Raw genomic sequence first — 25,357 nt, 5'->3', positions numbered from 1 at the left:
CCTCGCTCGCTCTTGGTGCCTCCTCGGCCTCAGCGCCCACTCTGGCCGCGCTTGAGGAGCCCTTCAGCCCGCTGCTGCACTGTGGGAGCCCCTTCCTGGGATGGTGGAGGCTGGAGCCGGCTCCCTCAGCCTGCGGAGAGGTGTGGAAGGAGAGGCACGGGCTGGAACCGGGGCTGCGCACAGTGCTTGCGGGTACAGTTCCGCGGGCGTGGGCTTGGCGGGTCCCGCACTCGGAGCAGCCGGCCGCCCGTGAGGGGCTTAGCACCCGGGCCAGCAGCTGCGGAGGGTGCGCCGGGTCCCCCAGCAGTGCTGGCCCACCGGCGCTGCGCAGCGATTTCTCGCTGGGCCTTGACTGCCTCCCCGCGGGGCAGGGCTCAGGACCTGCAGCCTGCGGTGCCTGAGCCTCGCCGCCCCCGCCCCCCGCCCCCGCCCCCGCCGTGGGCTCCTGCGCTGTCCGAGCCTCCCCGACGCGCGGGACTGGCAGGCAGCTCCACCTGCGGCCCCAATGCAGGATCCACTGAGTGAAGTCAGCTGGGCTCCTGAATCTGGTGGGGACTTGGAGAATCTTTATGTCTAGCTCAGGGATTGTGAATGCACCAATCGGCACTCTGTATCTAGCGCAAGGTTTGTAAATGCACCAATCAGCACTCTGTGTCTAGCTCAGGGTTTGTAAATACACCAATGACACTGTGTATCTAGCTAATCTACGGGGACGTGGAGAACTTTTGTGTCTAGCTCAGGGATTGTAAATGCACCAATCAGCACCCTGTCAAAACGGACCAATCAGCTCTCTGTAAAACAGACCAATGGGCTCTCTGTAAAATGGACCAATCAGCAGGATGTGGGTGGGGCCAGATAAGAATAAAAGCAGGCTGCCGGAGCCAGCAGTGGTAACCCGTTTAGGGCTCTTTTTCTGTTGTAGAATGTTTGTTCTTTCACTATTTGCAATTTTTTGCAGTGGGTCTTGTTATTGTTAACGCTGGATCCACACTGCCTTTATGAGCTGTAACACTCACCACGAAGGTCTGCAGCTTTACTTTTGAAGCCAGGGAGACCACGAACTCACCGGGAGGAATGAACAACTCCAGACGCGCCGCGTTAAGAGCTGTAACACACCGCAAAGGTCTGCAGCTTCACTCTTGAGCCGCCGAGACCACGAACCCACCAGAAGGAATTTCGGACACACCGCTTTTAAGAACTGTAACACTCACCGCGAGGGTCCAGGCTTCATTCTTGAAGTTAGTGAGACCAAGAACCCACCGATTCCGGACACAACATGGTAATATATGGGGACCCTATCCTTACAGTAAGGGTTAAGCGTTAACTCATCACAATGAAAGCTTTTTGTTTATCTAGCATAGCAGTGAGGGAGAATAAGGTCTCTGGAGTCCAGGACCTGTGTTCAAATCCAAGTTCTGCCGTAGCTGTGTGACCTGGGTTTATCATTTCGCCTCTTTGATTTCGGTTTTCATTGATAAAATAGGAATAACATTAGTTCCTACATCATGGAAAGAACCTGACACAGTCCCTGGAGCCTTGTAAATGCTTGGAAAATTATCCTTTTTCCTGTGGTTATGGTTCTAATAGACTGAGTTCTATGAGAGCAAAAGTGGGTGTCTCCCATCCACTGCTTTCTTTCTGATACGCTGAAGTCTGCTGATGGCAGCAAACACTTACTGAATCGTTGAAAAAGGAATGAATGAACACTGGGTTTGGAATCGGGTTTTTTTTTTGAGACGGAGTCTCGCTCTGTCTCCCAGGCTGGAGTGTGGTGACTCCCATCTCGGCTCATTGGAAGCTCCGCCTCTCGGGGTCACGCCATTCTCCTGCCGCAGCCTCCCGAGTAGTTGGGGCTATAGGTGCCAGCCACCATGCCCGGCTAATTTTTTTGTATTTTTAGTAGAGACTGGGTTTCACCATGTTAGCTAGGATGGTCTCGATCTCCTGACCTCGTGATTTGCCCGCCTTGGCCTCCCAGAGTGCTGGAATTACAGGTGTGAGCCACCGCGCCCGGCCAGGGTCTGTCTTTCATTTACCGACTGTGGGGCCAGGCAGTGTGAGACCTCTGAGCTCCACAGATGCAAAGTGAAGTCATGGATTTGACCCACAGGCATGTGACGATGAGATTAACTGAGAGGCGCTGAGATAAAGCACGTGAAGTGTTTATTGTGAGACTCGGTGTCAGGTCATGTTCAATTTTATTAGGAGCATATATTCTATTCCGTAGCAGCTTGCTTTTTTTTTTTTTTTTTTTGAGACAGAGTCTTGCTCTGTCGCGCAGGCTGGAGTTCAGTGGCGCCATGTTGGCTCACTGCAAGCTCCGCTTCTCGGGTTCAGGCCATTCTTCTGCCTCAGCCTCTGAGTAGTCGCTCGGCTAATTTTTCTATTTTTGTTTAGTAGAGATGGGGTTTCACTGTGTTAGCCAGGATGGTCTCGATCTCCTGACGTCGTGATCCACCCGCCTTGGCCTCCCAAAGTGCTGCGATTACAGCGTGAGCCACTATGCCCGGCCGCAGCTTGCTATTTAAAAGCATTTTTATTTCCATCACCCAATGTGATTCTCAAAACAACCTGTGGGTTGGGCAGTCTTCATCCCACAAATAAGAGAGTTTCAAGCCGGCCACTGGAATCCCAGTGCCTTGGGAGGCCGAAGCCGGGGCGGGGGATCGCTTGAGCCCAGGCGTTTGAGACCAGCCTGGGCAAAACAAGATCCTGTAACTATAAAAAAAAAAAAAAAAAAAAAAAAAGTTTCAGAAAGGTGAAGTGACTTACCAGCCACAGTGTCCAAGCCCCATGGCTCTACCCGCCCCCTACCTACCCCGCCTTCCTGTTTTTGTCACTTTTATTCTAATGCAACTTATTTGGTCCTTTGAGAGTGTCCCAGACTTTTAAGTGTAGGAGATGCTGGAGCTCTGTGGTGTACGTAAATCTCCTTTCTTTGAAGCCTGCTTCCACCAGGAAGGCTCCCTAGGATGAAAAGACTAAAAGGTTATCGGCCCACTTTTGAGAGCCCTTTTCTGGGCCCCTACCCCAGTGGGGAAGCACAAACAGACTGCCAAGCTGTCATTCATACGGAGTTCACCCCGGGAGGAGGAGACAGATTACTGTGTGTGGGGCAGGGCACTTTCCACACCCTTGCTTGGGGTTTGGAGCGGGGACGGTGGCCAGGGGCCCTGTGTATACACATTTTTTTTTTGTTTGAGGCAGGGTCTTGGTTTGTCTCCCAGGCTGGAATGCGGTGGCGTGATCACGGCTCACGCACCCTTGATCTCAACAAGCAATCCTTTCATCTCAGCCCCTCAAGTAGCTGGGACCACAGGCACGTGCCACCAGGCGTGGCTCATTTTTTTATTTTTGTAGAGACAGGGATATCCCTATGTTGTCTAGGCTGATTTTGAACTGGGCTCAAGTGATTCTCCCACCTTGGCCTCCCGATGTGTTGGGATTACAGGCATGAGCCGCCGTGCCTGGCCAACGCATGATATGCTCTGTGCTGACAGATTTCTTCTGAGCTAACAGATGTTGTCCTTTGACCCATATTGACTCTGTCGGAACACTCTAAATATTCTTATTTAGCTTTCTCTCACCAAAACATTACAAAGGTTAGGCAGTTAGAGCTGTTTTTCAGATTTACCTGGCTGTCTTTATTTTTTATTTTTTTGAGATGGAGTCTTGGCTCTGTCACCCAGGCTGGAGTGCAGTGGCGTGATCTTGGCTCACAGCAATCTCTGCCTCCCGGGTTCAAGTGATTCTCCTGCGTTAGTCTCTGGAGTAGCTGGGATTACAGACACCTACCACCACGCCCAGCTAATTTTTGTATTTTTAGTAGAGGCAGGGTTTCACCGTGTTGGCAAGGCTGGTCTCAAACTCCTGACCTCAGGTGATCTACCTACCTCAGCCTCCCAAAGTGCTGGGATTACAGGTGTGAGCCATCACACCTGGCCCATCCTGAATTTTCATCTGCTAAACCTAGCAACCCTAAGGACTAGTGACTTCCCAGGGTTGGGGCAGCTGTAGCTCCTCCCAGCTCCACTCTGCAGAGCTGGGGACCAGCCTGCCTTCTGGTCTCACCAGGAGCAAGGGAGATGCCAAGCGCCTTGGATGCCTCCCTGAGGAGACTGTGAATCCACAATAAAGGAAGCGTCCTTGGTAATGGGGAGATTTACCATCTGAAGGGCACCCCTCCCACTCGTAGGTGTGATTAGTTCCTAAGCACTTTTCTTGCAAGTGCTCTGTTTGTTCAGGGACACAGGAGGAGGCCCCCATCAATTATTTCCCATTCCCACTGCCCCCTGTTCCCCAGAGATTGAGAGTCAGGTGGTGATCTTCCCTCTCGCTTCCATTACTTTAGCGCCTGAGTTACTGAGCCATTATCCCTTCAAGAGTTTTTCATTCGATCTCAGGCAACAAAATCCAAGGAGCTGTAGAAGCGCTTCCCTCTGCTCCGGGGCAGTACCTGCCCACTGGACTCTCCATTCATTTAGCTCTTTTATGGGCTGCCTCTGCCACTCATGACTAAACAACCTTGGGTGAGACCTTAAACTCTCTGAGATTTGTTTTCCTAAACTGTAAAATAAGGTGGTTGAAATAGATCCTCTCTAAGGTCCCTCATTTTCTGTGATTTCTTGCTGCCAATCTGGAGACAAAGCCCCCCGCATCCCAACATAATAGAGTTAAAAGGCCATGGCCCAGTCCAAGGGGCCATCAACTTCCCCCAGCTCCCCTCCCCAAGCCTTGACCCACCTCATCATGCAAAGCCAGCAACTCAGGAGGTGGGAAATTGACAAAGTTAATAGAAGACAGGAAAGGACAGAGTTGGGTTGAGATTCCCTCGTTCAATGAGCAACGTGCATGAGGAATTAATCTCTCCTACCTCCTGTTTACTATGGTATTTTCCCCCTCTGGTGCAGGGAAGGAAGGCTTTGCATCAAGATGAGTCGTTCCACAGTGAGACTGCAACTTTACCCAACATGTTTATTATTTCGGGAGCCCGAACACCTTTCACAATAACTTGATTCTCTTGCCCTTGCTTTTTTTTGGCTTGTTTCTTTTTTCCTATAGACAGTTTCAGAGGAAGATCAATTTCTCCTCGGTTGTAGGTTGGGGGTTCTGTGGAGGTCTTGGGGAGGGGCCAATGTCTCGGCAGGCCTGCTGTGGTGGGAAAGCTGCTGGTGCCTCTGCCTCTCCAGAGGGGCACTTTTTTGACCGAGGACGTGAGCTTCCCAGCCGGGAGTCCAAATGGCTGAGGAGCACTGAGGAGCCCCAGCGACACCTTTGCAGGCTGGGGTACCAGCAGCTCCTGCTCATGCCTTGGTCTCTGAGTAATCAAGATGGCTGGTGTGGGGGGAAGGGGAGAGCAGGTGGCTCTGATAAGGATGAAACAAAATGAATGTGTTTTCAAAGTTTCCCCCAGGCCCCAGCAGGATTCTGCAAAACTGTAATCCTATTTTGTAAATAGATGGAATTGCCTTCTCTTTTTTAACCCATTGGAGATGCAAAGCCAGCTGCTCTCTCTTTGTCTTAATGCAACCGGTGAGAGGGGGAGGCTAAGCTGTCGATTTGTCCCAGCGCGTGGATGAGGTAAGGGAACTACAGCGCGGTGACGGCCCCCAGAAACCTGTGCTGTTTGTCTCTGAAGCTTGGACTAGTTGATGCCCAAACCAGTGGTCAGTTCATACAATTTGGAATTAGACTTGGCAGACCCAGTGGGACACTGGGGCAGAGAGAACTGATGGCTCCTCTGAATCCATTCTGAGTCGTTTCTGACCAAGGGTCTGGGCTGATGTTCTTGGGACAGAGACTGGGGCCGCCCACAACTGTTGAATTTCCAAAGGTGACAAGGGGACCTCAGCCAAACACCTGGCAGCAGAGCCTCAGCATGGGGACTGGACCTTACCTCAGTCACTAGAGCTGCTGATTGATGTGAAGGCTGGGTGCACTGGCTCACACCTGTAATCTCAGCCCTTTGGGAAGCTGAGATAGGCGGATAACTTGAGAACAGGAGTTTGAGTCCAGCCTGGGCAACACGGAAAAACCCTGTCTCTACAAAAAATTAAAAAAAAAAAAAAATTAGCCAGGCCTGGTGGTACGCACCTGTAGTCTCAGCTACTAGGGAAGCTGAGGTGGGAGGATCATTTGAGCCCAGGAGTTCAAGACCAGCCTGGGCAACATGTTCTAAGCCCTGTCTCTACAAAAAATATAAAAATTAGCCAGTTGTGGTGGTGCATGCCTGTGGTCCTAGCTTACCCGGGAGGCAGAGGTGGGAGGATCGCTGGAGCCCAGAAGGTCAAGGTTGCAGTGAGCTGTGATTGTGCCACTGCACTCCGGCCTTGGCAACAGAGTTGGACCCTGTCTCAAAAAAAAAAAGTTAAGCAGGGCACAGCCTGATGGCATGTGTGTCTTAGATGCCTTTGCTGGCCAACTGGAGGTGGGGGTGGGTGGCTAGGACTGCAGGAGGGAAGACCAGGTGGCGGTGCTGTGGGAACCCAGCTCAGTGTAATGGTGGTGGCCTTGGTAAGCGTCACCCGAGAGCAGAGTGTGGGCTCTAGGCTTGTTAAGGATGGCGGGCCATGCCTGGGTGGTGTCTGCTTGGGCACTGGGTGGGTGACGGTGTCATCTATGGTAGGGAGTGCAGAGGAGGAGTCAGTTTGATGAGTGGAATTTGTGACCTCCCGCATTTGAGGTCCCTGGAACTCAGCAACAAGGTCTAGACACCTGTGTTGTCGCAGGCACAGAAGGTGTGGCACAAAGACCAGCACTTATCAAGAGGCAGAGGACCATCAAATTGGAGAGATTTTGATGACACATTCGTTAAAATTTGTTGAATTGTAAAGTGGTGAATATTACGATGTTTAAGTTATACATCATTAAGGTTGCTTTTTTTTTTTTCTTTTAAAGAAAAGACAATGAGAGAGCAGCCAGAGGGGTGGAAAGGGGAGCACGTGACCTTGCAAGAGGCAGGGAGAGAGAGAACACTGCGTCCGCTCCCTTTTAGAGCAGGTGAGTGGGGTCAAAGGGCTGGTAGGTTCTGTTCTACTCAGCAGCAGGTAGCTGCCATGACCCTCGGCCAAGCAGTCCCAGGGAGGAGGTGAGAGCAGGAACTTGATCATGGTAGACTTGGGGGGCTTGGCAGGGGGTCAGATTGGGTCTCCTTCAGGATTCTTAAGTCATTTCCTAGACCTTTGCCATCTCCTGCCTTCAAAGACTGAGCTCAGGAAAGCAGAGTGAATTACTGGTGTTCAATAATTCACCAATAATTAGCGACACCACTGGCTGGAGTTTGGGGATGCTCAGGACTAATTGTGACGAGCAGTACCAGGTGTCAAAAGCCTTTTAATTTTTAGTTGGGCACATGTGCAGGATGTGCAGGTTTGTTGCGTAGGTAAACGTGTGCCATGGTGGTTTGCTGCACCTATCAACCCACCAGCTAGATAAGCCCAGCATGCATTAGCTATTTTTTTAGCTGTGTTTCCTAATGCTCTCCCTTTCCCCATCCCAGCTCCCAACAGGGCCCCCCCTCCTGTGTCCATGTGTTCTCATTGTTCAGCTCCCACTTGTAAGTGAGAACATGCAGTATTTGGTTTTCTGTTCCTGCGTTTGTTTGCTGAGGATAACAGCTTCCAGCTTCATGTCCCTGCAAAGAACATGAGCTCGTTCTTTTTATGACTGCATAGTATTCCATGGTGTATATGTACCCCATTTTTCAAAAGCTATTTTAAAAAAAACATAGGACAAGGGTTGTCATTGCACAGAGGGATGACTTGTTAGTGGGCCAGGAGTGCACCCTGGCTTGTGTCCCTCATCTCCAACCAGCGCCCTGACAGCCCTGCGTGATCAGGCAGGAAAAGAAGGGCTGGGGACAGCTGGAGCTTTCTCTGGGGGCTGCTGTTGCGGGGAGGAGGTGCTACCACGTGTGGCTTAAATAGCTGCTGGGGGACAGTGTTCACAGGCTGTCCTCTCAGGCATCTCTTCCTTCCCCTTTCCATTCTTTGAGGCTCCAAAGTCTTCTCTGAACTTCTTCAGTGAGTCAAGGCTGGGTATAATCTACAGCTGGAATGAGGTCTTTTCTGGGAAGCCACAGGATGTGGGGCTGAGTGAGGAACAGAGCACCTGCTTGGCTTCCAGAAGAGACTTTGCCCAAGGCCAAAAGCGACCTGGGGTCCATGGAGCCTGAGGTGAGGTAGCCCAATTTCCCAAAGGTCATTTTCCTGAAATCCAGTTCACCCCATGGCCAGTTCTCCAAAGGGTCCATTTGCTGAATTTACTTGCTGCCTTCAACTCTTCTGTTTTTGTTGACTGGTTTTCATTTTGTCTTCATAACAGCATTTTAAGGGATTGACCTACAGCTGATAAGAGATGCTTTAGATTGTTAGGCCCAGAGGCTCTCACAGGCTATTTCATGTAATGGGGTTTATGGACAGACAAGGCAATATGAAGACAGAAACCTCATGGGGATCTGGGAGCAGCCAGACTGTCAGGAAAGAACAGGAAGAGAAATGCAGCCAGCATCCTGGAGACTGGGATGAAGGTCATTTGGGATCATGGCAGCTCCAGGAGCCAGGTGTCCTTGCCACCCAACAGCTAGGATGCATCCTGGTCCTTACTGATGAGTGAACACATCTGTGGCAGCTTGACCAGGTGGCTGTTGGGTTGCGTGCAACACGAGGGCAGGAACTCTGTCCCGTTCCTTACTGTGTCCCTGGTGCCTGGCACGCAGCAGGTGCTCCAGGATGTTGGTGTACATGCAACTTGCCACCTCCTCTCTTGGGCTCTTCCCTTGTGTTCTGAGGTTAGTTCCGATTCAGATCTGCCTGGCCACGTGGGTTTCCGGGCAACAGCACTCACATTCTTCTGCAAAGCCTTCTTGCATCCCAGGAAGTGGACAGGTGGGGACAGCCACAGTCATCCTGGAGGCTCCTGCCTCCTCTCTACCAAGCCCAAGCCCCTAGAGTTTCCTGGGCAGACCCAGGATGCCAGGACTCTGTGGAAAAGTACTCCATCCCCGCTACCACCCCTGGGCCCCTGCCCCCAGGGTAGTCTGTCTGCAGCAGCCCTGCTGGGTTTAAGTTCTTTTTCTGAGAGATAGAGGTGGCTTTGCCCCTCAGGAGGCTGGTACCTTTGGAGCCCTGATGCCCTCTACCCACCAGCCACTAGATAATGGGAAATCATTTCTGGTGGGAGGAAGCAGCGTGGGGCCTTCTGTGCATTGGAGTTGTTGCTGCGTAACTGCAACAAAGGAAAATGTAGGGCAATAACCCTTCTGGCTCGCCACTCATGCTGTTGAGAACAGCACCAACCAGAAAATACCCGCTAATGGCCTTCACCCAATCTCCTTCTAGATAATGATAAATTATGTGTATTTTTAGTTTGGAATTGAATTTCATCTCTCCATTGCTGGTGTTTTTCAGGTGTTTTTTTCCTTCTCCCTCGGGGTTGGAAAACTAGACGTTTGTGCATTTACTGTGTGCATTTATCTCTTGCCAAAAATTGACATACGGACTCATTAATTCCTTTACACTTGTTCTCACCACCCCCCAAACACACATCTGGCTGGACCAGGAAGGGAGCTGTATCCAAGAGGGCTCTTCTGAAGGAAACCTGCAGACCTGGGGAACAGGTGTGTCCTGGAAGCAGGAGAATGACCCCTCTCAGTGACCATTGGTTCCCACACTTGAGTGCCCCCAAGTTCCCAGTTTAGTAGGTTGGGATAGAACGCAAGAAGGTGCATTTCTAAGGAGCTCCTAGGTGATATTGAAGCTGCCAGGTCAGAGGACTGCACTCTGAGAACCAGTGGCCTAAATCCTTCCTCCTGAAAGTGTGGTCCTAGAACCAGCGGCATCAGTATCACTGGGGAGCTTGTTATAGATGAAGACTCTGGGCCCTCACCCCAGTCTAATAAAAATTTTCATTTTAATACAATCCCAGGTGATTTAAATGAATATTACAGTTTCAGAAACACTGGCCTAAATGATTTCTCAAAACTCAGCCCAGCAGCCTCGACCTTGGCTGAAAGATTAGAATCATGTGGGGAGATTTTAACATTTCTCTAAGCGCAGGCTGCACCCCAGACCAATTAAGCAAGCATTTCTGGGGCTGAAGCCTAGGTATCTGTGTTTTTAAAAAGCTTCCTAAGTGATTCCATGTGCACTGACATCTGAGAAACACTGTTCAGGCTAGAGGAATCAAATCAGAAACATATCTCACCCAGCCCTGACCTTGAACGGAGAAGGGAAAAGTTGTTCTTCCATGGCCACTCATCCATACCCACTTTTCTGGCCCAGAGAGAGTTCAGCCTTGCTTGACCCATGGTTGCCCATCTTTCCAGTGTGCCTTGTATGGGTTTTGGGAGCCTAGTGGCTGCAGCAGTACATCCTTCTCTCTGATTTCAGTTTAGCCAACTGCGGCAGGTGGGGAGTGGGAGAAACAGCCAGGATTGGCCAAGCCAGCCTTTGTTCACCTCATTGGCCTAATTAGAGCAGGGCTCATGTCGTACAGTTCTGAAATTTCACTACATAAGTCCTTTTGAATTAAATCTGGAATGTCAAATACTGAGCGAACCTACTAGGACTCTCCCACCCTGTGTCCATGGCAGACATCACCAATTGATCAGAGCACTCTTTCTCATTGAGCCCAGAGGTGGCTTCAGAAGACTTTTTCCTAGTCTTCCTGGGGTGCTCTAGGCAGCTGGGGCCAGCTAGACTGGGCATGGGAGATGGAAGCCACTTGCCTTCCTAGGTTGAAAACATCAGCCCCTGTCACAGGAAGACACATTTGGGGCGAGAGTATCAAGTTCTTGTTGAGTGATTCATACTCTAGTAATACACACTAGTATGAATTACTTATCTGCTTCTTTCCAGGGTTAATCTAGAGCAGGTTTCTAAGTGGATGGGAAGGTGGTGGTAGCAAGGAGAGAGGTCTGAAAGGTGAGATGCTGTCTTGGGAGGCAGGGCTGGGGAAGCCCAAGTCAGCACAGGGTTTTGGGGGAAAAGAGAATCCCTTCTTTGTCTTCCCCTCCTCTTGCCTCCAGTGCTAGAAGGTTTTGGCTGAGAAGACCCAAGGGTGAGATTCTCTTACCCCCTTCTCTGTACCTGGGGCTGGGGCTCAGTCTGACAATTTGGGGAAGGCTCTTTTCTCTTCTATCATGCATTTCATTGCAGCCAGTTCTTAGACTCAGCCAGGATGGTATGGGTGTGCAGAAAACAAGCAGGGGGGTTGGTGGGGTAGAGATCCCCATGCAGAGTCTGGCATCCTGGGCAAGAAGCACCCTGGGGACTCTCATGGATGACAGCCGGACACTGCAAGGCCAGCCCGAGGGCGCTGTTCTATCCAGCTGTGGGGTGAGGTGAGGAGTGTGTGGGGGAGGAAGGGCCAGCAGGGCCCCTCCACTAATCCTGATCTCAGCTCCTCCTGAGTGGAACTGAGGGAAAGAAAACGACATGAGAAGAAAGCAAAGAACAAATACTGGAGTGTGTCTTCCAAAGCAGCGGGATCCTGCTCAGTAGAGGGGAGTGGGGCAAGCAGGTAGAACACAGCACCTGAGCTCACAGGCAGGAGAGGATATGACTTTCAGGAAGAGAAGGAAAGAAGAAAAAGGAGATGAGCATGAGGAAGCTTTGCCTCCAGGGCTGTGCATTTATTTCATTCATCCACGAATGCAATACTTCTCATCAAACACCTACTCTACAAAAGGCTGGAAGCTGCTTAGCTTTTTCCTGTGTGGAGGAGTCCACTCTGTAGGGGAGGAGAGGAGTGGCTTGCAGACCATCTTGGTGCCATAGAGCTTGGGGGCAGAGGAGGTCTCACCAGCTCGACACACAAGAGGCACTTGTAGCCTGGGGTAGCCTGGGATGGTGATGGAGACCCTCAGGAGACTGGTTCAGCCAAGAGCTTCGTCTTCAGAAAAGTGATGAAGCCTGGTCCCCACTTGCCCCAGCACAGATGGAAGGCGGCCAGTTGGATGTGTGCTCAGTAGCAGACCCTCAAGGTCAAAGGATGCTAAACTAATGGAGCTTGGAACGTCCTCCAAATAGTCTGCCAAGTCATGGGGAGCTGCAGAGGAAGGGAGGTTAGGCACAAGCAGCCCTAATTGCATTTCATGACCTGATGTTCATGCCGCTGAGGATGTTGGCCACTGCTGGCTGCCTGCTTCACTTCTCACCCTTTCTCTCCCCTCCCCTGCCAGGCAGGCCTAGCAAGCTCTGAACTGCCCCTTTGCAGCTGGGGAGATCAAACGGAGAAGCTGACCCTGATCTCTTTGTCTAAGAGCCTTCCTTCCTTCCATATTCTATTCGTGGGCTTTGGGGAAGAGGTTGGCAGTCTCAGGCTCCATGAGTGTCCCCTGCAAGAGTGAAGGGCAGCAGCATGAAAAGGCTGGGCTGTGGGTCTTTGAGAAATGGTCAGAAGGAATTTAGGTGGGTGAAGAAGAGCCTCACCCATCTTCCTGGTTTTGTCCCTAGCATCTGAAAGGTACCCCCAGCTTTTCTGGCATTTTAAGAGTAGAAACTAAGTGTGGGATTGTTTTGTTTCGTTATGTGGCTGTGCAGGTGGAGCTTTGGATCTATGAGCAGTTTGACAGTGTATACATGTGTGCATGTGTGTGTATGTATATATGTGCATGTGTATATATGCACATGTGTAAGTGCATACATGCCTGTGCATGTGTGTGTTCTGAAATATCTATTTATCTGCTGTGCCTGAGAATGTGTGTTGGGGTGAAGCACTCTGCGTTGACTGGGTCCTATGGATCTGTAACAGAGGAGAGGTCACCTCTGGAAATAGAAATAGGCTACAGTCCTCATGGGAGGGGACAGATTTAGAAGCCGGAGTTATTTTTCCATCCCTTAGGTGTGGAGCTCAGTGGTGCCCTGCCCTGCCCCACTGAATGACCCTTTCCCTGAGAAGAAACTGACACCAGGAGAGGCTGCCATAAACTGGGGATGGGTTTAGTGAGGTGGTCCTGCTAAGAGGTGAGGCAGGGGGCTTGATGATCTCCGATGAGCCCCAGCTCACATGGACAGCCCCATCCATGTTCTGGACTTCTGCAGCCTGGCCCAGGCTCCCCTCATGTCCTAGGACCATCCCAGCCCCAGCACTCATGGACAGAGGCTTTGCTGACTTTCAGTGACCTTGACTCCTCACCCTCCCCACTTAGAGAGGCTTCTGCACTGCACGGTCTGTGTTTGCCACTCCACAGCCAGCCTTTAAAATCATTGCTTCATCTCTGCTGTGATGGGAGTCTGAGGGGTTGAGAAGCAATACCTTCCATTTCCACTTTTGATGACAGCGCCAAATGTGGTGACGCGCCCACCCTTCCCCCTACCCCACCCTATCATCCCTCAGCGTCCCCGGAAGCCCCTTCTCCCTCCTGCTCCCAGGGCTCCTGCCTGCCCTTCCCTGGCTGCTAGCAAAGCCCATCCTGCCTGGATGGATGGACCTGTTTGCTGGGGAGAGTATTTATTTCAAGAGGCATTTCACCTCTGCTTTGATGTGCTTGGCTTATTACTCAAAAATATCAACTAACAGAAAAGAGGTGGCCTCTGAAAGGAGAAGTGGATGTTTTGGAGGGAGACCAAGAGCAGACAGATTCCCGGGGGAGTGAGGGAACCATTCACGTGGCCTCTTTAGTGCCATCCAAAGGGGCCCCGGATGTGCTCTGCCACTGAGCCAGGCCTGGCTGTAGCAGTGTGTCCACTACACAAGACCTGTGTCCTCCAGGACCTGGGTCTCTTGGAGCTAGATCCTAAACCAAAATCCAGCCAGGAGGCAATGGGACAGGCGGGGGTGTGTGGAGGGCCTGGTTAGGAACCAGGGTTGAGGGGCTGTGGCTTGCAGGTGTTTCATGGCAGAGACGACCGTTGGAAAGGTCTTGTTGACTGAGCGGAGGAGAGGAAGGGCATTCCAGGAGGGGGAAAAGCAAAGGCATAGGGGCCCACTGAGGAGGGCCAGGGGCCTGCAGGGGGAAGGAAGGGTGGATGAAGAGCAAGCATAGGGAGGGCGTAGAAAATGCCCACAGGCAGTGAAAGGCTTTGATGTCTGGGTTTCCAAACCACACAGGGGAGTCAGAGTGGCTTTCCTTTTTGGACTCTGGGGAGTGAGCTTTGAGGATGGTGATGATTTGAGGTTCTCTGCCTCAGCCAGAACAGATCATGCAGCTGACAAGGCAGACCCTGCCCAGGGATCACTCTCCTCTGATTTCACGTGGGAGTCCACCGTCTCCCAGCTGTGACCTCTGCAGGAGGGAAATGGAGTCGACCTCGTTGACCCGTCCCTGAATGGGCAGCTTTGTGCTGGGTGCCACTTGATCTCTCCTAGTGTCCCCTGGGTGGCCCTTGAGGCAGGCATGTTGACTTCCACCAAGCAGGTGGGGAGAAGGACTTAGGGTGCAGAGATGGTCTCGGGGTGCACAGTTGCAACCGCAGTCTGGGAATTCTCAGGCAGGGTGGCGGGACAGGGACACCTTCATTGAGGATGTGCTCTTGGACGCCTTCATTGGGGATGTGCTCTTGGACGCCTTCACTGAGGATGTGCTCTTGGCTGCCAGGCAGTTTAGAGACACCTTCTTCTGTCTCTTTTTGCCTTCCGTGGGAACAAACATTTCCTCTGGAGGCCTTAGAAACAAGACAGAATGTTTGTCAGTGGGATGCTCAGGCTAAGGTGATTCTGCCTGGAGGGGAGTGGAGGGGACAGTGTGAGACTTTCCCAGCCAGGAGGGAGATGCAGCCAGGTGGCCCCTTTCTCCCTGTGGAGCCAGGGGGGGCAAACCTACCACGTGTTCTCAGTAAGGCCTGTGTGGAGGCAGTGGGGGGTACCATCTGGACCTTCAAAGAGACTACCTGACGGAGGAGTGTGTGTGTGTGTGAGAGTGTGTAAGAGCGTGTGTAAGAAAGCATGTGAACGTGAGCACGTGTGTGTGTAAATGTGTGTGAGCGTATGTGTGTGGGACCATATGTGAGTGCATGTGTGTGTGAGCAAGTGTGTGAATGTGTGTGAATGTGAGACTGAGCATCTGAGAGTATGTGTGAGACTGTGAGTCTGAGTGTGTGGGTGAGAGCATATGTGACTGAATGTGTGTGAATGTGAGAATGCATGTGTGAGTGTGAATGTGTGAAAGTGTGAGTGGTCTGAGTGTGAGAGTGTGTGTGAGAATGTGTCTTTGAGAGTATGTGTGGGTGAATTGTGAAAGTGATTGTTGCATGTGTGAGTGTGCATCTGCATGAATGTGTCTGTAAATTGTGTGTGTCAGTGTGAGTGTGCATCTGTTTGAATAGGCGTCCATGTGTCAGTGTGTATCTGAAGGAATAAGCACGTGTATGAGTGTGTCTGGTGAGCATGAGAGTGTGAGTGTGCATCTGTGTATGTCTGTGTTGATGTGTCTGTGTGTGCAGATGTGTTTACAAGTGTGTGTGAATTTGTGAGGGTATGGTGTGTCTGTGTGTGTATGCATTTTGGTGTGTGTCAGGGTATGTCTGGTGGGTATGAGGGTATGGGAGTGTGCGTCTGTGTGGATGTGTGTGAGTGTGTGTGTGTATACAGAGGCTGAACCTCACTGAGCATCATTCTCTGAGGGCCAGGATGAGCTGCCCTCAGCCAGTCCTGCCTGGACCCCTCCACACACTGAAGGCAGAGCCGCCCAACTCATGGGTCAGCAGGTGTGAGGGAGGGAATCCCACGATGACCGTCAGCCCACGAGGACTTTCCCAGGGGGAGGTGAGCGGCCCCTCCTCTTTGCTCCAAGATCCTCCTTCACCACCCTCCCACTGCCCTGATGCATCCCAGGGCTGACCCCAGACCCCAGTAGAGGTTGCTATTAAGGCCCTTCACTCTTCCTGAGCCCCTAGGGACAGGCGTGGAACCCACGCCTGACAAATCACAGGGCCCATCCCCTGTACAAAAGTAATCAGTCTGAGGGGGGTGGGGGGGCATGAGAGTAGGGCCAATCAGAGTCCTTCCTTTGAGATTGGGCCATGGATCCTGCCAGCAGGAACTTTTCTCTGGGGATGCGGGAGTGGGAAGGTGTGAATGTGAGGTGTCTGGTGGCCGTCTTCATCAGTGCGGAAGAGAGCCTGTCTGTGACCAGAGACAAGCACAAATGAAAACTGGGTAGGGGTGTGTGGGAGAGGAGACAGATGGATGGACTCATGGATGGAGTTGTAGACAGAATTGGTCCCAAAGTCCTGGTCCCCACAGTCTTTTCTTTAATTCTGTGAGCTGTCCCAGAATCCTCTTAGCTACAAGAGCCAATAAATCCCCCTTTTGCTTAAGCTAGTTGAGTTCAGTTTCTGTCACTTGCAAATTCCAGAGTTCTGAGTGATTTATCGGCCTCCACGGGGCTGTGCCCAGCCCCACTGTGCAGCCTTATCTCTCGACTGTGGGGGGGGGGAGGGGGTATTATATGCATTGGCTCTTCTCCTCTCCTTCCACTGCAAAATGAGAGTCAGATGTCCCCTTTCAAGCGTCTGTGTCCCTCTCCCTTCCCCTACTTGGTTGCTGATACGGTACATGGTCTCCAATCTTCTCCTTGCTGCAGAAATACAGTAGCATACTTAGAGAAGTTTCCAAAGGCCTGGGCATGAAAAAGGTTGAGAAACCCTGAATGAAGACATAACTCAGGTTCTCCTGGGCACTCTGACACTGAGAACCAAGGGAGCAAGACTGAGATGGACAGGAGTGAGGCCTCCTGGACCATGGTGTTCTGTTATCGTTTGTTTTTGTGGGGATGGGGTCTCACTACATTGTCCAGGCTGGTCTTGAATCCCCAGCCTCAAGAAATCCTCTGTCCTCAGCCTCCCGAAGTGCTGGGGTTACAACCATTGCACCCGGCCCCAGTGCTCTGCTTTTCTTGACATGCAAGCTACTTCATTCACAACATCCCTTCCTTCACTCTCCCTGTTTATATTCAATGATATGAATATTCATTATTGTGCTTCAGCCAGTTTATTGATTTTATTTTTTTCTAAAATGTCAATATCTGGGATTTTCCCCCCTCTTTATAACAGTAATTCACAGTCATGACAATAAGTAAAATAAAACCAAGTTACAAAAAGTGGAAAATTTCCTGACTTCAGTGCTGGCCCATGCTGTAATTAATGCTACCTGTGCGCCCTTCAAGGTCTATCTTGAGTCTGGTTTCTCACATGAGTCCTTCCCAGCAAACTCGTGTACATCTCTCCCCTTCTGGCCACTTGGCCCCTCTGGTAAGCCTGGCCTCTTGTCCCCAGACCACGTTCTAGAATTGTAGAATCCTGGCAAGAAAAAGGCAGCTTGTCCAGCCTTCTGTCCAGTGGAACAGCCCCAGCCAGAGCAACTGACAGATGGTGAGCCGCTGATGTCTGCACACGGCCGAGCCGGGCAGCTCACTACTTTCTGTGGCAGCCCTTCCACCATGGGGCAGCTCTAATTGCCGGAAAGTTCTTCCCTTTATTTAGCTGAAATCTGGCACCAGGATGCCCTTGGTTGAAGGCCTGTCCTCTGGAACACCACAAAGTCAATCTGTTATTCTTCCACATGACAGTTTTCACACTGTTGAAGACAGAACATCCCTCGTGGATTTGCTGTTTCCCTGGTTAAACACCCTGATTTCTGAAAAAACACATCAGAGGAAGAACAGTGCGAGTACCCTCACTGACCTAGTTTTCTCCTGGTCGTGCTCTCTTGTCTTAGTCCATTTTGTGTTGCTAGCACAGAATACCACAGATGGGTAATTTAGAAAGAAAATAATTTTATTTCCTACAGTTCTGGAGGCTGGGGAGTCCAAGGTCATGGGGCCCGCATCTAGTGAGAGCATCTATGCTGCATCATCCCATGTCAGAAGGTGAAAAGGCAGGAGAGTGTGAGGAAGGAAGAGGGCAAGCGGGGGTTGAATTCACTTTTATAACAAGTCCACTCTCACAATAACCTTTTCCTGGGATAATAACATTAATCCATTCATGAAGGCAGAGCCCTTATGACCTAATCCGCTCTTAAATGTCCCACCTCCCAATGCTGTTACATTGGGGACTAAGTTTCAAACACATAAACTTTGGGGGACACGTTAAAGCCATAGTACCCTTTGGTGTTCATCTTAAAGTGTGATACCTAGCCAGAGCAAAATTTTCCAGGGGAGTTAGACTCCAGGAATCAGCCAATGGGATGTGGTGATCCCACGCTGCAAACTTGGCACTGCGTGTGCAACAAAATTACTGGTAGCATTACACAAATACGTGGGTCCCATCCCCAGAGATTCTGGATCAGTAAGTCTGGAGTTAAGCCCAGGAATGTGTACTTTTAAGGAGAGCTTCACAGCCCTTTCCGTCCAACGGTTATTTTTCTGCAGGAAAATAGAGATGTGCAGATAAGATGCACTGGGCATGGCACTGTGAAGCCAACATGTTAGTCAGGACTCACTTATTTGCAAGTGATAGAAATCCAACTTAATCGGCTTAAGCAAATGGGGAATGTATTAGTCCAGGAGCTTTGAGGGATTCTGGGACGGCAGTAGGAAACTGCCTTCAGGGACGAGACTGAGGACCCAAAGCTCTTGCTCCTCTGCCTGCCATCTTTGTTTGGCTTCATTCTGGGAAATAATCTCTCTGTGGTGAGAAACATGGCTACAAGTAGCCCTAATTCATATTTTCCAAGCTTAACCTCAATTGGAAAGTAAATTTTGTCTTTTAGTATATTTAAGTTAATTCTAGGGAAGGATTTTTATTGGACCAACTTGAGTTTTCTTTTAACTGATCACTGTGTCATGTAGATGGAACATTTTTTATTGGATCATGGACTTACCACTTCCCTACATTGGAGAAGGTTCACTATTGGGTGAGGGAGAATGAACCATCAGGAAAATGATGCTGGGCACATTCCCACTATAGTCAACCTACACAAAGGGCTGGCTAGATTTTTCTCAGGGAAAGAAAGCTTTATTGCAACTTTTAGATGGAGGCAACATTCTTCTAGTAATAACCAGATTTTTAAAAGACTTTAAGGTCACCAGATTAGGATGATGCTACTGGGATGAAAATAAGAAGAAATGTTGGTTCAAATGCTAGTTCAGTCATTTATGAAACTTGATTTATGCTTGCCGAGACTGGTGATCACATCTGTCTTGAATTAATCTCTACTTGTTTCACTGGCACAAACCTTGTCTCATCAGTCAGACTGAAAACAGCTCAAAGCCTGGAATTACAAGATACACAATTTTTGTGTTTCTTCTTATACGCAGGTCCAGTATGTTGCTGGTTACCCAGTAAGTAGAATGCACATAATGTATTTCACCTCTTTAATGGACACAGCTTTATGTCTGCTTCTAGTTTGTGTTCCCTCCCATGAAAGGCCTAGGTCTGCTATGGTTTGAGTGTGTGCCTCAAAATTCATGCATTGGAAACATAATCCCCAATGTGACACTGTTGAGAAACAGGACCTTTAAGAGGTAATTAGGTCATGAAGGCTCTGCTCACATGAATGAATTAATGACATTATCACAAGAGTGAGATCCTGATAAAAAGGATATGTTTGTCTCTGTTTCTCTCTTGCTTTTGCTCATGTGCACACTCTTGCCCTCCCACCAACTACCATGGAATGATACAGCAAGAAGGTCCTCACAAGATGCCAGCATCATGCTCTTGAACTTTTTGGCCTCCAGAATCATGAGTCAAATAACCTTCTATTGTTTATACATTTCCCAGGCGGTTGTTCTCTGTTATAGCAACACAAAATAGACAAAGACAGAAAATTGGTACTGAGAAGTGGGACTATTTTTTATAACAAATACTTGAAAATATGGAAGCAGCTTTGGAACTGGGTAATGAGTAGAGGCTGGAAGCATCTAGAGAAGCCAGTTAGAAAAAGTCTAGATTGCCACGAATGGAGCAGTAAGAGTGATTCTGCAGAGGGCTCAGAAGAAGAGAAGAAATGTAGGTAAAGTCTGAAACTTCTTAGAGATTACTTAAGTGGTTGTGATCTGAATGTTGGTAGAAATATGGATGGTAGAGGCCATTCTGATGAAGTCTGGGATGGAAATGAGGAAGAAGGTATTGGGAACTGGAGTAAAAGCTATCCTTGTTATAAAGTTGCATAGAACTTGGCTGAATTATGTCCATGCCTGAGGGCCTTATGGAAGGCAAAAATTAAGAGTGGTGAACTAGGAGCTGGGTGCGGTGGCTCACGCCTGTAATCCCAGCACTTTGGGAGGCCAAGGCAGGCAGATCATGAGGTCAGGAGATCGAGACCATCCTGGCTAACATGGTGAAACCCCGTCTCTACTAAAAATACAAAAAAATTAGCTGGGCGTGGTGGTGGATGCCTGTAGTCCCAGCTACTCGGGAGGCTGAGGCAGGAGAATGGTGTGAACCCAGGAGGCGGAGCTTGCAGTGAGCCGAGATTGTGCCACTGCACTCCAGCCTGGGTGACAGAGCGAGACTCCATCTCAAAAAAAAAAAAAAAAAAGTGGTGAACTAGGATATGTGGCAGAAGAAATTTTTAAGCAAAATAGTGAAGAAGCTGTCTACTTTTAATCACATACAGTAAGAAAATAAATGATTTGAAGATGGAATTTATAATTAGCAGAAAAGAGAAGAAGAATGAAAAGATCTTAAAAATGTTCAGCCTGACCATGTGAAGAATGAAAAAACATGTTTAGGAGAGCAAACTAAGGATGTGGCTAAGTGACCGTTTGCTAAGAAGATCAATACTGATAGGAATCAACAAGACAATGGGAGAGAGAACCTACTGTGATTTGGATGTCTCCTCCAAAAGTCACATTGAAATTTAATTGTCAATGTAACAGTATCGGGTGGCAGGAACTTTAAGAGGTAATTAGGTAATTAAGAGGGCTTTTCCTCATGAATAGATTAATGCTGTTATTGCAGGAGTGGTTTAGTTATTGCCAGAGTGGGCTCCTGATAAAGGGATAAGGTTTGCCCATTTCTCTGTCTTGTGTGCAAACTTCTGCATTCCACCCATCTACCACAGGATGATCATTCCCTGATGCCAGCATCATGCTTTTGGACTTCCCAGCCTCCAGAACCAAATAAACTTCTTTTGTTTATAATTTACATAGTCTGTGGTGTTCTGTTATATTGGCAGAAAACAGACTAAAACAGACTCCAAATGCATTTCAGAGATCTTTGAGGCTACTCCTCCCATTACAGGCTGAGAGCTCTAGCAGGGCAGAGTGATTCTGAAGGATGGTCCTGGGGTACCCTTCACGGGCTTGCTGCCCAGAGCCACGTTGGGCTTCTGTTCCCCACATTCAGGTGCAGAGCTTCTCAGCCACCCCAACCATTGCTCAAGTAGGCCCAGATGTGGCCTGACCCACTACTCCAGAAGGTACAAGCTGTGAATCTTGGCAACATTCATATGGTGCTAATTTTGCACATGCACAGAATTAAGAGCTATGGAGGCATGACTTTCTCTACCTAGATTTTAAAGGAAGTTGTCGACAGTCGAGGGCTGTAGCCACAGACTTGTCAACGGGGCAGAGCCACCATAGAAAGCCCCTACTAGGGCAATGCCAAGTGGAAATGTGAAGTCAGAGCTACGACAGAGTCCCCACTAGGGCAATGCCTATTGGAGCCATGAGAGTGGGGCCATTCCCAGTATGGAAGTTCCTAGCTTGAACTTGCAGCATCAGACTAAGAGAGCTGCTGGAGGCCAGGTGCAGTGGCTCATGCCTGTGGTCCCAGCACTTTGGGAGGCCGAGGCAGGCAGATCACGAGGTCAGGAGTTCAAGACCAGCCTGACCAATATGGTGAAATCCCTCTCTACTAAAAATACAAAAATTAGCTTGGTGTGGTGGTGTGCACCTGCGGTCCTAGCTGCTCAGGAGGCTGAGGCAGAAGAATCACTTGAACCCTGGAGGCAGAGGTTGCAGTGAGCCGAGATTGTGCCACTGCACTTGAGCCTGGGCAACAGAGGGAGACTCCATCTCAAAAAAAAAAAAAAAAAAAAAATGCTGCTGGTCTGAGACTCCAATCCATGAGATCTGCTGGGTGAACTGAGCCCAGTAAAACCATGGTCGTGGGGCCCAATTTTTATCCTAGTGTTTCCAGAAGGCAGGGCATGGAATCAAAGACTTAAGACTTAATGTTGTTTTCCCCATTGGGTTTTGGACTTACTTGGAGCCTATTACTCTTTTCATCTTGCCTATTTCTTCCTTTTGGAATGGGAGTGTCTCTCCTACGCCTGTCCCACCATTGTATTTTGGAAGCAGATAACTTGTATTGATTTCACAGCTCATAGCTGGAGAAAATTTGCTTTAGGATGAATCATGCCTTCCATCTCACCCACATCTAATTTAGGTGAGACTTTGGATTTTGGACGTTTGAGTTGATGCTAGAATGAATTAAGACTTTGGAGACTATTAGAATGGGATGAATGTATTTTGCCAGGTGAAGATATAAATTTGGGGGCCAGGAGTGGAATGTTATAATTTGAACACACCCCCCAAAATTCATGTATTGGGAGCACAGTCCCCAATACAATAGTGTTGAGAGGTAGGACCTTTACAAAGTGACTAGGTCATGAGGGCACTGCTCTTGTGAATGGGTTAATGGTATTATTGTGGGAGCGGGTTCCTGATAAAATGGATAGGTTAGGTTCCTTTCTCTCTTGCTCTTATTCGCACATACTTTCCTGCCCTTCCCCTTCTGCCATGGGATGACATGGCAAGAAAACCCTCATCAGATGATAGCGCTATGCTCTTGGACTTCCCAACCTCCAGAACCATAAGTCAAATAAATTTCTATTGTTTCTAAATTACCCAGTCTGTGGTATTCTGTTATAGCCACACAAAACAGACTAAGACAAGGTCTAACATATTTTTGATATCATAGCTTCATGTTAATACTGTACCTGAGGGTAAGAGAAATAGTTAGTTGACCAACAAAAATGTGTTCCACATCCGTGGTGTATCAACATTTCTGGAAAATAGCTGCTCAGTCATGGATTATATTTTCCAGCCCCCCTTGCATCTAGGTAGGTCCATATGATTAGTTCTCACCAATGGAATTTGAATGGAAATGATGCATATTACTTCCAGGCCAAGGTTGTTGAGCATGGGAGATTCTCCATGTTTTCTTTCTTTTCTCATCTTTCAGCTCAATATAGAGAATCCCTAACGAGGACTTCCAGGATATCTTAGGGACAGCAGAGCCTCAAGATCCAGGGAGGATCCTGGATACCTGAGGAGTCACCACTTGGAGGAGAATCTCCTGGAAGAACTGATTGATCAGCAACATCTACATTCAACTTGAGGTGAGTGAGAAGTAAACCACTGAGCAGTTTTATTAAACCACCAAGATTTTTGGGCCAGTTGCTAGCATTAATTACCCTAATTACTACACTCAGTAGGCTTAGCTGGTGTTCAGTGTTGCTCCTACTCCCCCTTTCCGTGTCAAATTACCCCAGAGAACAATCGAACTTCTCATCTTAACCACTACCAGATCAGATTGTCTTGGTGATTTTAGCCTGTGATGGGCTCTGTAAGAAGGGGGGTGCCGTGTCTGGGTCTGGAACAGACTGCTCCATGGTTGATCATTTTTATCGTATTTATTAATTCTTTTGCCCATTGATTCGCTTACTCCTTTATTAGTTCAGCCTAGTGTGCCGATTGAGCACTAGAGGTGGCATAGTTCTCTGTTGGTTTTTTTTTTCCAGCTCTGTGGGCCAGTGGGCCACACTCCTCAGCACAGGTGTGGCTGTGGCACCTCTCAACACACCTTTTCCAGTTTACAGTTGGACACCATGCAGGGTGTAGGGCGGTAAAACATCAGAAACCACACCAGTTATTTTAACAGAGAGAATTTAATAGAAGAACTTGGAGTATTGGAGAACTGCAAAAGTTCTGTGATACTTACGAAGCAATCATAAAGGTAGCAACTGCAAGAAGCAGCCACCACCCCTAGGGCCGAGGGAACAAGGGAAGAGATTGGGATTATTCGAATTTAAAAGCTTGGTGGAGAGGCCACTAGGAGCTGGAACTCAGAGCTCTTCAGGGATGGGGCAGGTGCCAGTTGCTGCTGGGATCTTTCAGAGGGCACAGTAAGGCACCTTCTGAAGTGTGGGACAAGCACATTGCAAACTAGGACCAACTACTGACAATGGAACCAGCTCCACCACCAGATTGAAGACCCATCACCAGAGAGGGAAAGGAACAAGTCCTCCTCCCTCTTCTTGCCTGTCTCCCGAGTGCCCCCTACTGGCAGGAGCTAACTGGGTGCATCAGGCGAAGCACAACCATGGTTTACAGAGTATGACTGGGAGGTTTGGAGGTAAGAGTCAACAGTTTAAGAACCAGCACAGAAAGTTCTTAGCTTGGATCTCCTGACAGGTTTGCTGCGAGGGCCCTTCTTGGAGTCTGAGATCCTAGGAAACAGCTCTTGTCCACAGCCTCCCAGCCAGTCACAGGGCTGACTTCTTGGTCACACACTGATACCTGAACCCTGGTTTCCAAGTCCTAGAGAGACTCATGTAGACAGACACCAGACTTCTCATGTGTGGTCTGTACTGTAGGCTCAGAAGGAGGAATTTTGCATCATTGGCTTTTCAAGGTCAGCTGCAGATTGATGCTGGGGTGCAGGGGTAAGATCAGCCCTGTAGATCCTCCCCCTAAGAGGAGCAGCTGGAGAACTGCAGCTTCTCCTGGATTTTCCCAGGAAGGCAGCCATTGCCTCTCAGTGTTCTGGCAAAGAGGACTGCAATCCTTTCGTTTATTGCCATGTGACCTTGAGCGAGTGAATTACCCTCTCCAAGTCTTGATTTCTTCCTCTGAAAAATCCCCTCGGAGGATTGTTATGCAGATTAGGGCTAATGTATATAAAATACAGTGTCTGGCACATGGTAGATACTCCGTAAGTGGCAGGAATTGTTATTATTTATAAGAGTGGGGGATGACAGAAGCAGCCTTTGCCCTTGAGGCCTGTGGGATGGCATCAATTCTCCGTGGTTGGTGAAGGGGTCCCAGGGAGCAGAAGCATGGGCAGAGACAGGGCACCTCAGTGTTAGACAGTCCTGAGCCCTCCCCCAGGGGTAAGCCTTGGCCCAGAAGCCCTGGAGGGGCCAGACCCACAGGGAGAAGGCTGCCCCACCCTGATGGAGCACTTGGAGGCCCAGGGCAAAGGAAACTGCCTTGCCTAGTGGGTGCCTGCCTTCCAGCCTGTGAGGGCCACAGGACAGCTCCTGCAGTGGTCCAGGGGAGGCGTGTGGAGATGCCCGAGCTGCATGCACAATTTCCAGAGCCTGCTGCTGTGGAAGTTTGGATCTGAGCGAGTGGGTGTAAAGAATGTCAAGCAAGATTCGATTACAATTTTTATTTTGGAAAAACCTTCATCAAAATATGTATATCTAATTAGGACAATTACAGCACAGGAACAAAAAACTGATT

General features: G+C 49.4%; 1 long non-coding RNA gene across 1 annotated transcript in view; it reads left to right on the top strand.

The window, feature by feature from the left end:
• Positions 1 to 911: 911 nt before the first annotated feature.
• LOC129018029 (uncharacterized) overlaps positions 912 to 25,357 on the top strand; it is a 61,537-nt gene continuing 37,091 nt past the window's right edge. Inside the window, exons 1-3 of the long non-coding RNA XR_008495186.2 lie at positions 912 to 1,279; positions 6,898 to 6,999; positions 23,073 to 23,229. This is a non-coding gene — a long non-coding RNA (uncharacterized LOC129018029). The remainder of the gene's footprint in view (positions 1,280 to 6,897; positions 7,000 to 23,072; positions 23,230 to 25,357) is intronic.

Source organism: Pongo pygmaeus, chromosome 19 (assembly GCF_028885625.2).
Source record: "Pongo pygmaeus isolate AG05252 chromosome 19, NHGRI_mPonPyg2-v2.0_pri, whole genome shotgun sequence".
NCBI lineage: Eukaryota > Metazoa > Chordata > Mammalia > Primates > Hominidae > Pongo > Pongo pygmaeus.
The sequence above is the reverse complement of the archived record's forward strand: the minus strand, read 5'-3'. Positions and strand labels throughout refer to the sequence as shown.